The sequence below is a fragment of the Arvicola amphibius genome, chromosome 5, assembly GCF_903992535.2.
Source record: "Arvicola amphibius chromosome 5, mArvAmp1.2, whole genome shotgun sequence".
NCBI lineage: Eukaryota > Metazoa > Chordata > Mammalia > Rodentia > Cricetidae > Arvicola > Arvicola amphibius.
In genome coordinates this window covers 96,032,576-96,048,325 of record NC_052051.1, presented here as the reverse complement: position 1 = coordinate 96,048,325, position 15,750 = coordinate 96,032,576, and positions in this window count along the sequence as shown.

The following is a 15,750-nucleotide window of genomic DNA, read 5'->3' as shown; positions in this document are numbered from 1 at the left end:
GTGATGCTGGGCATAGAAACCAGGGCTTTGTAAGTGTGAGGCAAGCCCTGGGCCACCTCACATATTCTTAGTCATTTCCTCTTTTCGTACATCTTAGCTGGGGCACCCTCATAGAGTCTTGAGCATTTCCAATGGACTAGGTTTCTAGCTTGCTCCAGGAATGCCTCCCACCCTACATCCAGATTCCATTTTTCTCTTTCAGTACTCTCTCCCATTTCTCCCCCCACCTGATCCCTCCTGTTCCCATTCCATCCCCATCTAGGTCCCTTTCCCCATCCACTCTCGATAACTATTCTCTTTTCCCTCACAGTGAGATTTGTGAGTCTCCCCTTGAGCCCTCCTTGTTACTTATCTTTGTTTTTTCTTTACAGCTAATATCCACTTATGAGTGAGTACATGCCATGTTTGTCTTTCTAGATCTGGGTTACCTCACTCAGGATGATCTTTCTAGTTCTGTCCATTCACCTGCAAATTTCATGTCATTATTTCTAACAGTTGAGTAATACTCCATTACGTAAATATACCTCATTTTCTTTATCCATTGTTTGTATGATGGGCATCTCGGTTGTTTCCAGGTTCTGGCGATTACAAAATAAAGCTGTTTTGAACATAGTTGAGGTAGTATCCTTGTGGTAGGATGGAGTGTTCGTTAAATACATGCCCAGTAATAGTATAGCTGGGTCTTGAGGTAGATCAGTTCCCAATTTTTCGAGAAACCACCACACTTGACTTCCAAAGTGGCTGTATAAGTTTGCACTTCCACCAGCAATGAAGGAGTGTTCCCCTTGCTCAACATCTCCTCCAGCATGAGTTGTCACATGTGTTTTTGATATTAGCTGTTCTGACAGATGTAAGATGGAATCTCAGAGTTATTTTGGTTCATATTTCCTTGATGGCTAAGGAGGTAAAACATTCTTTTAAGCATTCCCTGGTCATTTGAGAATTTTCTGTTGAGAATTCTGTTTAGTTCTATACCCCATTTTTTTTTCTTTTTCTTTTTTTTCCCACAAGACAGCGTGGGAACGCTCACGCACACAGACACACGCAACACGCATGGGACACAAAACCGCTCTGTGACAGAATCTCATGGACCCGGTGTGATTCTCATGGGATGAGGACTACACCTCCCAGAAGGCCTTTGTGAGCAGAAGGCCCCTGCGTGCAAGCGCAGATCGCAGTTTCACCCCGCCGGACCCAAAAACTACATTTCCCAAGAACACTGTACCCCTTTAAAAGTTTAAAAACCCCCGCCATGTGTTCTCTTGCTCTCTCTCTATCTCTCTATCTTTCTCCCCCTTTTTCCTCCCTCCCTTGACCCGCACTGTGGAGCGTCTCCCTTCCTCCGGCTCCGCGATACACCCCACGCCAGAAAAGAAGAACATCACCCAGGGTTCGAACTTGGGACCTCCCTTGCGCCAGCGCCGCGCTCTTAACAGGCTGAGCTATTGCCCAGCTCGCTTCTATACCCCATTTTTAATTGGATAATTTGTTGTGTGTCTAGTTTCTTAAATTCTTTGTCTATTGTGGATAACAGTCCTCTGTCAAATGTAGTGTTGATGAAGTTTTTTTCCCAAGACAGTGTCCTTTGCCTTACAGAAGCTTTTTAGTTTCACGAGGTCCCATTTATTGATTGTTGTTCTTAGTGCCTGCACTATTGGTGTTTTGTTCAGGAAGTTGTCTCCTGTGCCAGTGTGTTCCAGGCTATTCCCCACTTTCCCTTCTATCAGGTCCAGTGTATCAGATTTTATGTTGAGGTCTTTGATCTACTTGGACTTGAGTTTGTACAGATAGATGCTAATCTGACTCTTATGTTTGAAACCTGTGACTGCTTCCTACGAGTCTTAGAAGCTTAAGGAAGTTATCTCAGATCTCTACTGAGCTTGAAAACATAAAGGAACTGAGTGGCTAGTGTTGATCAAGTTTGTGCTGCCATCTTGGCATTGTCGGGTCCCACAGAAACCTGGGATCCTCCCAGGACCTCACCTCACCCTCTACCCAGGTTTCTCCAGTTCAGGGAATGGGCTTCATTTCCATTCCTCCAGCTTTGCATTCCTGTGATTTAAAAAAGTAGAGGGGAAGCCCGGCGGTGGTGGTGCACGCCTTTAATCCCAGCACTCGGGAGGCAAAGGCATGCGGATCTCTGAGTTCTTGGTCTACAAGAGCTAGTTCCAGGACAGGCTCTAGAAACTACAGGGAAACCCTGTCTCGAAAAACCAAAAAAAAAAAAAAAAAAAAAAAAAGTAGAGGGGACCCCACATCTTTCAAGGAGTACAGGTAAACTTTTTTTTTCCTGTACATCTTAAATATTTATGGCTTTGTGAGCCACATAGTCTGTCATAAGGATTCTGTTTTTGTTATGATGTAAAGTTAGCCATAGTAATAAGAAGAAATGGAGTCTGGTATTGGTAAGACTACTTGGAAATTGAAACTTGCATTTCATATGTCATAAAATTGTTCCCTGGAATTTTCTTTTGGTTTTTCGAGACAGGGTTTCCCTGTAGTTTCTAGAGCCTGTCCTGGAACTAGCTCTTGTAGACCAGGCTGACCTCGAACTCAGAGATCCGCCTGCCTCTGCCTCCCGAGTGCTGGGATTAAAGGTGGAATTTTCTTTTAAACATAGAAATGTGGAAAATATTATTAGTTCTTAGTCCAAACTATGGTCTGTGGGGTGTAGTTTGTCAACCCCTGGTGTAGACCACAAGGAGAGAGAGAGAGGCCAGAAAACACAGTATGGATAGAAAGACTTTAGGGTTTGAGTCTAGGGCAGAGGATTATTTTCCTTGTAGCCCAGATTTTGAGTTGTATTTGTGTAGCGGCAAGAAATGAATGACAAAGATGATCATCAAGAGGTGAATTTTGAAATGAAAATTGGATTTAAATCTAGCTTCCATACCTTGAACAAGCTATTAAACTCCTGTCATCCTAGTTTTCCTTACCTGTAAAATGGAGGGAATTATCTCTTCTCCTGGAATTTGTGGAAGACTGAAATGATGTAATGTATGAGGTGTCATTGGTTGGAAGCTTTGTGTGCAATAGACAGCAATAGATGATGTTTTGTATGTTGGCCATTGGCTATGAAGTGAGTTTTGGTACAAAGAGGGGAAAGAGAAAAGCCAAGGGATAGATAAACTAAAATGAGCATCTCCCTGTCCACCCACCCCCCGCTGCCCCCCATGTGTACTCTTGAGTATGTGTGAGGTACTAACACACTGGGAATCAAACTTGAGGCCTCGCATAGGATGTGGCTTGTCCCTGAACTGGAGCTAGAGCTCCTGCTCAAAATTGAGTCCTGAGAGTGGAGATGGAGAGAACGAGCATATATAGGTGGTAAGATAGAGCAGATTTGCTAAATTGGATGTAAATATAGAAGGAGAGAAAGAGGTGGTGCCGGTGACACTTGGGTAGCCAACAGTGCCATTCAGTCTAACCTGGTTTTCTACTTGGGAAGCCATTTCTTTTCCCACATACATTCCTGAACATCAGTGCTATTGCTCAGCCTCATTTTCCTGGTGATAGCTTTTACTCTAGCTGCCTGCTGAGCTCTGTGAGCCTGAATATAATGATTCATTTCTGACAACTTAGTTGCATTAAATTGGATAAAGGAAAAACCAGACACCAGGACAAGAATCTCCAGAGGATAGAGCCCATAGAAGCTTCCTTGAAAAGAAGAGGGAGAGGAGGAAGAGAAGGAGGAAGTGGAAGAAAGGACCAGAAGGGCATTATGGTATGGGATAGCGTCAAGATAAAGTGGAAAGTTCACTGAAGCCCAGATGGGAAAGTGAAGCAAGAAACCAGTAGTGGGAGGAAGGGAGAATGCATGTAGGAGGATTTATGCAAAATGTAGTGTACATACAGTGGAGTGTTTAACAGTGAAAGGGAACGTGGTACCAGTGCATAGAACAGAGACGAACCGAAGAGATGTCAGTCAAAAAAGCCACCTGCAAAGGTCACATGTTTAAAGATTCTTTTTCTATGAAGTGTCCAGAATAGGGAGAAAGACAGAAAGTATGTGTTGTCAGGCAGGATTTCGGGTGAGGGGATGGGAATTGATTGTTGATGTTTCATTTTGGAATCATTCAAATGTTACTGGATTTTATTGCTCAGCACTGAATGTACTTTAAACTACTCTATTGTATACTTCACAAAGGAAAATTTTATGAATATATAAATTTTGAGTTATCTCTCCTAAAAGTTTGAAATGAAAGGTGAATATGATTGCCATCATCTTGGATGATAAAGCACAGCTGGAAAGGCTGGAATGCTGCTCACTTAATAAAGTGCTTGCCCAGCATGTTCAGGTCCTGGGAGTCAGGCTCCAGCCCAACAACAACCAGCGGCTCACACAAGTTCCAGAACCTGAGAGGTGGAGTCAGGAGGATCAGAAGTTCATGGATGGCTACATAGCAAGTTCATGTCAACCTGGACCGATGGGGGAGGAACTTGGACTTCCCACAGAGCAGGGAACCCTTACTGCTCTTCTGACAGGAGAGGGAGGGGGAGTAAAGGGGGAGGCGGGGAGGAGGCGGAAATTTTTAATAAACTAAAAAAATAAATAAATAATTAAAAAATAAAGAAAAGGTGAAATAAAAGTCTAATACCTCAAAAAATTTAACATAATAATAATAATAGGAAGACACACAAAAAAGACTTCATCTAAAACAAACTAAACATTGATGTGAATCTCCTTGTGTCATGCCTTCAAAGTAATTATTTGTAGATGTCATTCTTTAAGATGTTTCAATTAAGTTATAAATCTATCACCAAAACCACTGGCTTGCATAGATAAATTAAACCTATCTGTAATACTAATTTTCTCAAAGTTTCTTTATAAAATATGTCATAAGCTCAGTGACTGGGGCAATACTGCAGTCTAATGATGCAATGTTAGCATGAGGACCCAGGGGAGAAACCAAGCCCAGATACGAGGCATGCCTGTATCACAGTGCTGGGGAGGCAGAGAAGGGAGGATCCCTGGGTTTGCTAGTCAACCAGGCCAGCCAACCCATGAGTTCCAGGTTCAGTGAGAGACCCTGATTCCCAAATGGAGAGGGATTGAAAAAGATACTCTACATCAGCCTCTGGCCTCCATATACATACATACACATGCACACACACACATACATGTAACCACATACATGCGCATACACTAAAATATCTACAAGTTCACCTTAAATAAATACCCAGTTCTTTGATTTCATATATACTCAGACATGATCAAATTCACATCCCAGTGACAATCTTGTTTTAAAAAAACAAGAAAAACCTTTGGTTGTTTTTGGAAACCCAAAGCCAATACGCACATGTGTACAGTAAGTAGGACACCAATTGACAAAAATGGAGTTGTTCTGGGTCCAAGGTCAGGTTATAGCATTACATGCAATCTTTTTCATGTTTACCTATGAAAGTATTAATATTACAGTCATAATCCAATCTGCAAAATTCAATGTGATAAGCTTTAGTAAGTCTACTAATATACTTGGTAAATCATATATTTGACATTTGTGAGGAAGCTGCTAATGAATATAACTAGAAAATTTACATTTAATAATACATAATTGTGTGTGACAACAGTCCTCATTAACTTGATCTCTTTAGAGTTCAACAACTTGTTTTAAAGTCCTGATGGATATATAGAGGCTATCTAGCTAGAGGTGACACATGGGTCGGGAGATAGTTGATATAGTATTGTGCTAGATGTATAAGCATGATTCTACAACCCAAATGAAAAATACTGAGTACAAATAGACTAACAAATAGAAAGCATGAGAAATTCTCTTTTGAGTTTGGGATTCTAAAACAGTATAGACGATTGCTGTTGCCTTTGGTGGTTTCCCAGAGGTTGAAGGTAAATTCCCCACTACTGAAGACATCATGTACTTCAGACACAAGACCTGGTAGACTTGAGCTGTATCTGACTTGCACACCTCCTTCCTATACCAGGAAGTACTATGTTAACTTCCAAGGGAGGGAAACAATAGTCTTCTTTAGCTGAGAGGTCTGTGAGCCCCAGTGATGAGTAGCATGGCACGATAACCCTAGGGGTGCAAGAGGAGTGCTCATGTGTTGGTGCTAACCATCAGATCTCTAATTGGACTTAAGACCTGATCAACAAAGGAAAATTAGGCTTCGTAATGGAAATCTTGACAACCCAGGGCTAGTGAGGTCAAGGATCTTAGAGGAGAACCTGCTCGTGTCATTTTATTAAACCAGCATGATTCCTAACTGTATTCTAAATATTCTTATACACAGCTACGGGTAAGTGTAGCTCTCACCACTCATCAAAGAAACTTCTCTTTGCAACAGATGGAAGTAACAACATGTCAAAATATAGAGAGCAAGTGATAGTAGGGGGCCTAGCTCCAACTGATACAACTACGACCCAACTCCTGCACTTAAGGCTCAGGGAACATTGCAGCAGAAAGGTAGCTGAAAGAGTGTCTGAGCCAGAGGGCCAGGAAATCTGTGTGACTGTCTCCTAGAAATGACAGGGAAGCTTAAGCCATAATGCCTCAACAATATGGCCCCTAACCAAGACCTTTAGAAGTATAAACACCAGAAGACATGCTAACACTGAAGGGGGAATGCTGAAAGCCCCACCCATAGACAACTAAGAAATGCTGGGAATGGGTGAAATAGTTTCCCCCAGGGGATGAACCTCCAATTGGTTATCCAGTACTAAATGATCAGCTTTGAATCATGCATATACATACAAGGGGTATGTATATGCACATAAAGGAGATGTATATGCACATAATAAAGGAGTGAGCACGTTGAATTTATAATGTAGGGACATGCACACACACACACACACACACACACACACACAGACCATGATTTTTAAGAGGGTATAGTACATGTGAAAGATTAAGAGAGAGGAAAGGGAAGAAGGAAAATGATGCAATTATAGTATAATTTTTTTTAAAAAAAGTTTTAACATATTGGGCATGGTGGTGTAAACTTGGTGAATCACAAGCCAATGAGAGTCCCTGTCTCAAAAGGACGTGAACAATGTTGATAAGCCAGGCATGGTGTGGCACATGCCTTTAATCCCAGTACTTAGGAGACAGAGTCAGGTGGATCTCTGAGTTTTATACCAACCTAGTCTATATAGTGAGTTCAGACCAGTCAGACCTATGTGATGAAACCCTCTTTCTTCCAACAATAATCATGTATGTGATGTGTTGGTGTGTGTGCGTGTGTAATAAATAACCATATACATATGACTTAAAAGTTGGAAATTGGACTGATGTTAGAATTTTTCCACTTAGAGCTTGCAAATTATTGCTAATAATTCCTCTGCAACTGTCCTAAGAACCAAACCCAGGCTTCATGTAAGTATAGGTAAGCATTTTCCTTCACCACTGAGCTAATGATCTACGGTTAATGAAGTGATGTGGATGGAATCCATGTGCTGATCTGCTCAGCCTCCTCCTTTCATCTTTCAATATTGATTCCTAGCAGGAGGCCCTAGGATGCGTTCATATTCTTCCACAGCCATGAAGTCCCTCCCAGAAACCCTCCGGTGCTCATGTACAGTCAACTCTTAATGCCTTGTTAAGAGACAGTATAGCAGCTGGTTCATATAATTTCTTAATTTCAGCCTCTAAAGAAAATGTTTAGTGTGAAAGGGGAAGGAAAGGAAGACTGATAAACACTGTAACTTTGTCCTGTAAGATAAGGTTCACAAGCCTGCAGTCTCATAGATAAGATCTACAGGGCCACTGTGAGGTCCACCCAGGCTGTAATTAGTTGTTTGCTTTGTGGACAGTGCATGCTCATTTGCATGCTTTTAGATAACTTTTTAATAGAAGGATATTGAATGCAGGCTCCAAGTCTTGACAGCAAGCACCTCTACCGCTGAACCATCTTGCATGCTCTCTTTTATTTTCTTTTTCAGTTTGAACTTGCATCTCTTTTCCTCTGAGCTGCTTTGGATCTCCAACATAATTTCTGCTCCTGAATGAAGTTTTAGCTTTCAAGACTACAGTTACTGAGACTTCTTTGTTGTTTAACAATACTAGGGTTTTATAAAGCAAATAGTACTGGTACTACTCCCTTTGTCTTGTGGCCCTCAACCCAGCAGAGAGTTTTCAAACCACCAGATGGGAGGGATGAGGTGGGATTACCCTCTGTATGCTATTATGAATACCATTGGTTAATAAAGGACTGCTTTGGACCTATAGCAGGGCAGAACTTAGGTGGAAAAAACTAAACTGAAGGCTGGAAAGAAGAAGGCAGAATTAGGAGGAGCTGCCGGAGACAGACATGCTGAAACTTGCTGGTAGGCCACTACCTCATGGCGATACACAGATTAATGGAGGTGGGTTAAATTAATATGTAAGAGTTAGCCAATAAGAAGCTACAACTAATGGGCCGAGCAGTGATTTAATGTACTAATTAAATCACTGTATTAAGTTTCTGTGTGATTACTTTGGGGCTGAGTAGCAGGGAACTAACTAGCAGCCTCCTCCCACAGAGGGAGATTGGGAAGAGCCACAGTCCGTCTTGTAGCAGGGCCCAGCACACGCCAGTCTGCTCGCTAGCCAGGTGCTGCTCTTCTCCTGAACCTAGCTCCGTACTTGTGCAGTTCCGGAGACTGGAGAAAGGAAAAAAGCAACGAATGATTACAGCAAACCCTAGGCCAGAATTTAGGAAGTAACCTTTAAACTCTCAGAATAGTTTGCCTGGTTAAAGATCCTTTTAATCTCTGCTGGCAATGGGATTTCTAGTGGGGTCCTGGTTGCTGGTGTGGTGGCGCACGCCTTTAATCCCAGCACTCGGGAGGCAGAGGCATCTGGGTCTCTGTGAGTTCCAGGTCTACAAGAGCTAGTTCCAGGACAGGCTCCAAAGCTACAGAGAAACCCTGTCTCGAAAAACCAAACAAAACTAAACAACAACAACAACAAAAAGAGATAATTTCATCTCTGTAGAAGCTGAAGACTGAAGACTGATAAACTCAACCAGGTGCACACTCTAGGCTGATGCTCAGTCAGCACCCAGGACACTGGCTTTGGAGACAGCCCAGTAAAGGCTTTTCCACATTGAGTATGAGAAACTGAGCTCCATTAACCCACTTTAAACAGACAGGACGCGGGTGGAGATAAGAAGGTCCTGGAGGTTGCTGGCCAGTTAGTCTAGTTGAATGGGTGACCTCCAGGTTCAGCGAGAGACTGTGTCTCAAAAAACAAGGTACAGAGAAACTGAGGAAGATGCCCAACATTGATCTCTGGCTTATACCCCCTCCACACACATGTATACATACCTGCATATATGTGCACATACGAGCACATACCCTGGACATCCAGGCTCGTGTGATTGTCCCTGGTTGGGGAGAATTAAAGGCCTGTGTACATGCCCTTACCAGAGTTGAACAATTGAATTCTTGTGCCTGGTCTCTGTTGAAGGTGTCTTCTGCCTTTACTGATTTCAATCTATATTCCATTGCCATACAACACAGCTTTTGCTTCAAAGGGGTAAGAACTAGTTCATTCATGACCAAATATCAGCGACTACCACCCCTTAAAGACTGACCATAGAATGTTCTTGGTTTGACAGCAGTTGCTTGCTTACAGCCCCACATACCCACAGAGAAGTCCAACATGGACCCAATCTAACATCTGTAGTAACGGAAACAAGTTGGTATGTATCCAATGATCCTAGCACAAAGCAGCTCTAGCTTTGTATTTTTTTTTTTTTTTTTTTTTTGGTTTTTCGAGACAAGGTTTCTCTGCAGCTTTTTTAGAGCCTGTCCTGGAACTAGCTCTTGTAGACCAGGCTGGTCTCGAACTCACAGAGATCCGCCTGCCTCTGCCTCCCGAGTGCTGGGATTAAAGGCGTGTGCCACCACCGCCCGGCTAAGCTTTGTATTCTTTTGTCTGTGCGGCTTGTAGTACCCTTTGCTGTTGAGTGATTGAGCACTCATTCTTTTCTGCACGAAGTCTTCTTGCAGACACTCATCTTCCATGAGGAGACTGTGGTGAAGGTGCCCTGCATTACTCTAAGAATGTTTTTGACCAATGGCTCATGACTATGGTCTGCTTTATCAGTTCCTACAGTATTCCGCTCACTCCTGATTTCTGTACTACATGGGTAGTATCATGTAGTACTTTGGTGCATAGGAAATAAAAGATGTGGAGCTGAAGGGATGGCTCATGGTTAAACGCACTGGCTACCCTTGCAGAGGGTTTGTGTTTGGTTCTCAGCACCCACATGGTGGCTCACAATCATTGTTACTCTACTTCCTGGGCATCCAATATCCTCTTCTGGTATCCAGAGGCACCTGTGATACACACGGTGTATATACACACATGCAGGCAAAACACTCAAACACATATAATTTTAAAAAAATCCAATGAAATTACAGTCATCCTTTTGTCCATCTAAGTAAACTCTTTTTAAAGATTTTATTTATTGTTTAAAAACAATAAAAGAGTTTATGTATATGTATACACCCACCCACACCCACCCACCCACCCACCCACACACACCCATACCCCCCACACACACACACACACACACACACACACATACACACACACACATATATATATATATACACATCTATGTGCATACATGCATTTGGGTGTCCAAGAGGAAGAGGTGGGCACTGGATCTCCTGGAGTTGAAATTACAGTGGTTTTTTAATCTACCTAGTAGGTACTGTAACTGAACTCTGGACCTCTGCAAAAGCAACAAATGCTTTTAACTGTTGAGCTGACTCTCTAACCCTTATAATCTTTTTTTTTCTTATAAAACTACAGGCTCCAATGTGATGATATTTTGTTTGTGCTTTAACTAATAAAGCTTTCCTGAAGATCAGAGTGCAGAGCTAGCCACACTAGCTAGCCCTAGAGGCCACACTTTTAATCCCAGCACTCAGGAGGTAGAGGCAGACAGATCTTTCTCTGAGTTCAAGGCTACCCTGAGGTACATTAGATTGATCCAGTCTCAAAGAGAAACAGAGTTCATACCTTTGATCTCAGCACTTGGGATCACATGCCTTTACTAGGGAGGTAGAGGCAGAAGGCTGGGGGAGAGGACATAGGTGGGAGGGGAGAGGACATAGGTGGGAGGAGACAGACAGTCATTCAGCCTGAGGACTTGTAGGATTTCACAGAGATTTCATAGAGATAAGAACTAATGGTTGGCTTCTCTGTTTCTCTGATTTTCAGATCTCACCTCCAAATATCTGACTCCAGGTTTTTATTATTAAGACCAATTAAAATTCACGCTATACTCCATAAGAGACAGGACCTCATATCTATAGTCTCAGGATTTTAAAATGTCTCTTATAATCAAATCAACAGAGAATTAGTGGAACACAGTTTCTAGGGTTTTCTCATGAGACATGTGTCACAAAGCCTCGTCGTTTATTTCACATTGGAAGACTTCTAGTACTGTTCAAAATGCACCCAAAGAGCCGGGGACTTGGCTCAGCAGGCCAAAGCACTTGCTCTGCAAGCCTGATAACCTGGGATCCACCCCACCATGTAAAAGCCAGAATTCATCATGTCTATATGCTAACCATTCCAATGCAGAGATGAGAGGCAGAATCCAAAAAAAAAAAAAACTTTATTAAACTTTTTTCATGGAGGTGGTGACACACGCCTTTAATCCCAGCACTCAGGAGGCAGAGGCAGATGGATCTCTGAGTTTGAGGCCAGCCTGGTCTACAGAGTGAATTCCAGAATAGCCAGGACTACACAAAGAAATACTGTCTCAAGAAACCAAAAACGATTTTCTCCTAATTATATTTTGATTTTTTTCTTACCATAAATCTACCAAATCCTTCCAAGCTCTCTCCCTACCCATTTCCCATTCTCCTATTATCTCTCTTTCTCAAAAACAATAAACAAACAAAAAATCTCTAAAAGGAAAAACAACAAAAATCAAAACTGAAAGCCAATGTAGACAAACTAAAAAGGAAAAACAATAAGACAAAAAATACCCCCAGACAAAACAATAGACACTCACCAAAAGCCAGGAGTCCTTTTGCATTGACCAGCTACTCCAGGGCATGGGCCTGCCCTGGAGGGTGGTTGATACACCCCACTGTAGAAAGCTGATTTTCCATTTTCCAGTAGGCCACTTAAAATACTATCTTGGTTAATGCTGACTGAGGTTTCTGTTGTCCCCTCCCCCTCCCAGTCCTGCAGTTGATAAGTCCCAAAGAAATCACACAGAGGTCTATATTAATTATAAACTAATTGGCTTATTAGGTCAGGCTTCTTATTAACTCTTTCTTACATTTTATATTAGCCCATTATTCTTGTCTGTGTTAGCCACGTGACTTGGTACCTTTTTTAGCGAGAAAGTCATATCTTGCTTACTCTGTGTCTGGCTTCCTCTCTGCCTGGGTGATGACTACAGACTGAAACTTTCCTCTTCTCATAATTCTCATTGCCATGCCTCTACTTCCTGCCTGGTCACTGCTGTTCCACCTATACTTCCTGTCTGGCTACTGGCCAATCAACATTTTATTAAAAATAATACAAGTAAAAAAATACAAGTGACAGGGTACAGATCATTGTCCCACAGCAGGTTAAGGGTGGGGCTCTGTGTACACTTCCCCTCCTAGTGCTGGCTTTTGTCTGGTTTGCTCTTGTGCAGATCTTGTGCATGCTGTCACAGTCTCTGTGAGTTCACATGTGCATTAGTCCTGTTGTGTTTGAGAGACACTGTTTCCTTGGAGTCTAGGTTGGATATTAGTCTCCCATTATATGGTGACTCCATTGATTCCTTTAATATACATATGTATTTTAGGAAGCTTCTGCTGTAGTGGTTCTCATATGGCTTTTCAGTGTCTGCAGCCAGGGTTTTAGCTTCTCTTCATGTTGTGTCCTATAATCTGGATCTCTTTTCTAGCCCACAATGGCTTGGGTCCCTATTTTATCAGAGCAACAGGAAGCAAATGAGGACAGTGCTGTCTTATCTTTTCCACTACCATCTTGTTTTCCATTTGGACTGGAAGTCTTTGAGGTTTTTTTTCTCCCTATAAATAACATTTTCCCTTTGGAAGTAAGTTCCAAGCCCAGCTCTGGATTCTCCCAAGGATATTATATCTCAGGTAGAACATTAAAGTTTGTAGGACCAGCCTACTTGTTGGTGTTGAGTACTAATTTCTCTTTTTGTTTTGTTCTTTTGTCAAAGGACAGGGCTTGACTGGATGGCAGCTGTACATATTCACACCTTTTATGACATGACACAAAACCTCCAAATGGACTGTGGAAGGGGAAAGAGGAAACATTACTCGTCTGCAGAAGAGGAGAGGCCGGGGAAAAGAATGAGTATATGTGGGAATTCAAAATGGAATGACCTAAAATGAGCAATTGCGTCTCATAGTGTCACATGTAGTAGTCTCAGCCAAATGGATGTTGGTTCAGGTGTGATCTGATGAGACTGTGCCACAGTGTTTTCCACAGTCACCCACATAGGACTTCTGACTTTCCACTATCGGGAATGTGACTCCCCAATCTATTTTTCTTTGTTCATTATCTAAATGATCCAAATCATCCCTCTATCTCGTTGTGGCTTTTTACGCTCAGGAACAGAGTGAAGAGATGTTCTTCTACCCATCAAGCTGACAGAGAGAACCTGCAGAGAATGAACTTTTACTATTTTATCCCAATCTTTTTCTTGATTTTACCCTCACAATGAGTTCTGGCATCTAGAATTGATTCAGTTCTCTCTTCATTAGTGTTCACAGCTACAAGTGGATATGGGTTTCTAGGGTTTGGTTTCCAACTCAGGTCTTCAATAACAGAACAGTTTCAGGAAGTGCGACCCCCAAACAGAGCTGCATGAGTGCTGTCCACAGAGCTACAGCCAGAGTTGCCCTCCGCTTGTCTCTCTCGAGGTTATAGACCACATTTGGCAGCATGGCTGTTTTCTTGAGTTGGCTGCTATAATGCTTCCTTCATGCTTTTCCACAGGAAGAGGTTTTAGAAAATGATGTTTTGCATTCAAGAGCCACTGGGATCTAAACGGAGAGAAAATGTCCCTCTTTTGGTGTGGGTTCTTTTAAGGTATTGTCACCCTAGACTCCCCCTTGGTCACAGTCATTCAGGAACTGTCCTTATCTCACTATTTCAGTTCCATGAATCCATCTCCGGTTGCCATTGTCATCCAAGCCATTCCTTCCCGAGATCCCTTTGGTTAAGTCACTGTGTGGAAGGCAAGATAGTGTAGGACTTCCTTTAGACTCATTCCCAATGACAGGTGCCATCTTGGACACATACAGAGAAAGGATAATGCCTTCTATGACTCAATCAAATATTTTCATGATCATGCTCTTGGCAAGGTGCATGGAACAGATGATTTAACCCATCAACTGGTTTGGAGTTTTTGCAACTAAGTTGGAAATAGTACACATTGAAAAATTTTATCATACAATATATTAAGGTTTTATTTTACTTGACAGTTTCTTTTCCCCTTTAGCCTTTGCAAGATGTTGCAACTACTCATGAATTCTTCCATATGTTGCTTCCAGCAAGCAACCTGCTGGCATTCACATCTTTATATGTTATATGTCCTACTACCACCTACTATTTGGATTTTCTCTTTTTAAATCACCGTTTCTGTTTTGTTTTGAGACAGCATCTCATGTAACCCCGGCTGATCTCAAGCTTTCTGTGTTGTAGCAATCACCTTAAGTTCTAGACTGATCTTCCTGCTTTTACCTCTTAAGTTCTGGGACTCCGGGTGGGTACTGCCTCACTTGATGTTAGCACTGCTCTGTTTGTGCTTTTGTTTTTTTCACAATTTTGTATGATGGGCCTTGTGTAGTTTATTTTTGTGAGTATGTTTAAGTGCATGTTCATATGTGTATGTGTGCACATACATATGGGGGTGTTATGTGTGTGTAGAGAGCACAGGCTGACCTCAGACATCATTCCTCAGGAGTTATCAACCTTAGTTTATACACAGTGTCTCTTACTGGCCTGGAGCTCCCCAAGGCTGCCTGACTGGCTGCTGAGTCCAGTGGCCTACCTGCCGCAGTTCTACCATGTTTAGTTTTTAAAACGTGTTCAGAGAAGCAAACTCAAGTCCTCATGCTTGCAAGGCAAGCCCTGCCTGTCTGTTGTGTCTCCCCAGCCTTGTGTAGGTTTCTTTCTCTGTTTCCCAAGCTTTCACCAGTCTTTGGATGTTTTAGCCATTCATTTTTCAAGCATGTTCCCTCTTCTTCCTTTCTTTCCATAGGGACTCTACTGAGACAAAGCTATCCTGTAGCCTAGCGCTGATCTCCTAATTTTCTATAGAAATCTTCTATCCATGCATTTAATTAATAGTTTCCTCTGTGATATCTGATACTCCATTAAGATCAATATCTGATCTTCCAGTTGAGGCATTCTAGCTTTCTCTTCCACTCATCTTTATAGTTTTACATAGTTCCTCCAAGAATAGAACACAGATATAATAAATACTATGGTGTCCTGTCTCTTTAGTTTAATAACTGTGCAGTGTTCAGTGGTTTTGGGAACTGATTTGTTCCTTTATTACAGGTTTCTTAGCTTGTTTCTTGAAGTGCCTGATATTATTTGTAATTACCTCTTTGGTTTGGAATTATTTTATGGTCTATAAATACTCTTTTCTTCTATTCTTGAGATACCTCATCACTTTGTAGTGCAGGTTAGCCTGGAACTCAGAAAGTAGCCTGATAAGGCCTCCTCACACCAATCCTTCTGCCTCAGCTTCCTTGGTGATTGGGATAATTTACAGAAGCCACCTCCATGTATTCTTGAACTGTGTTCA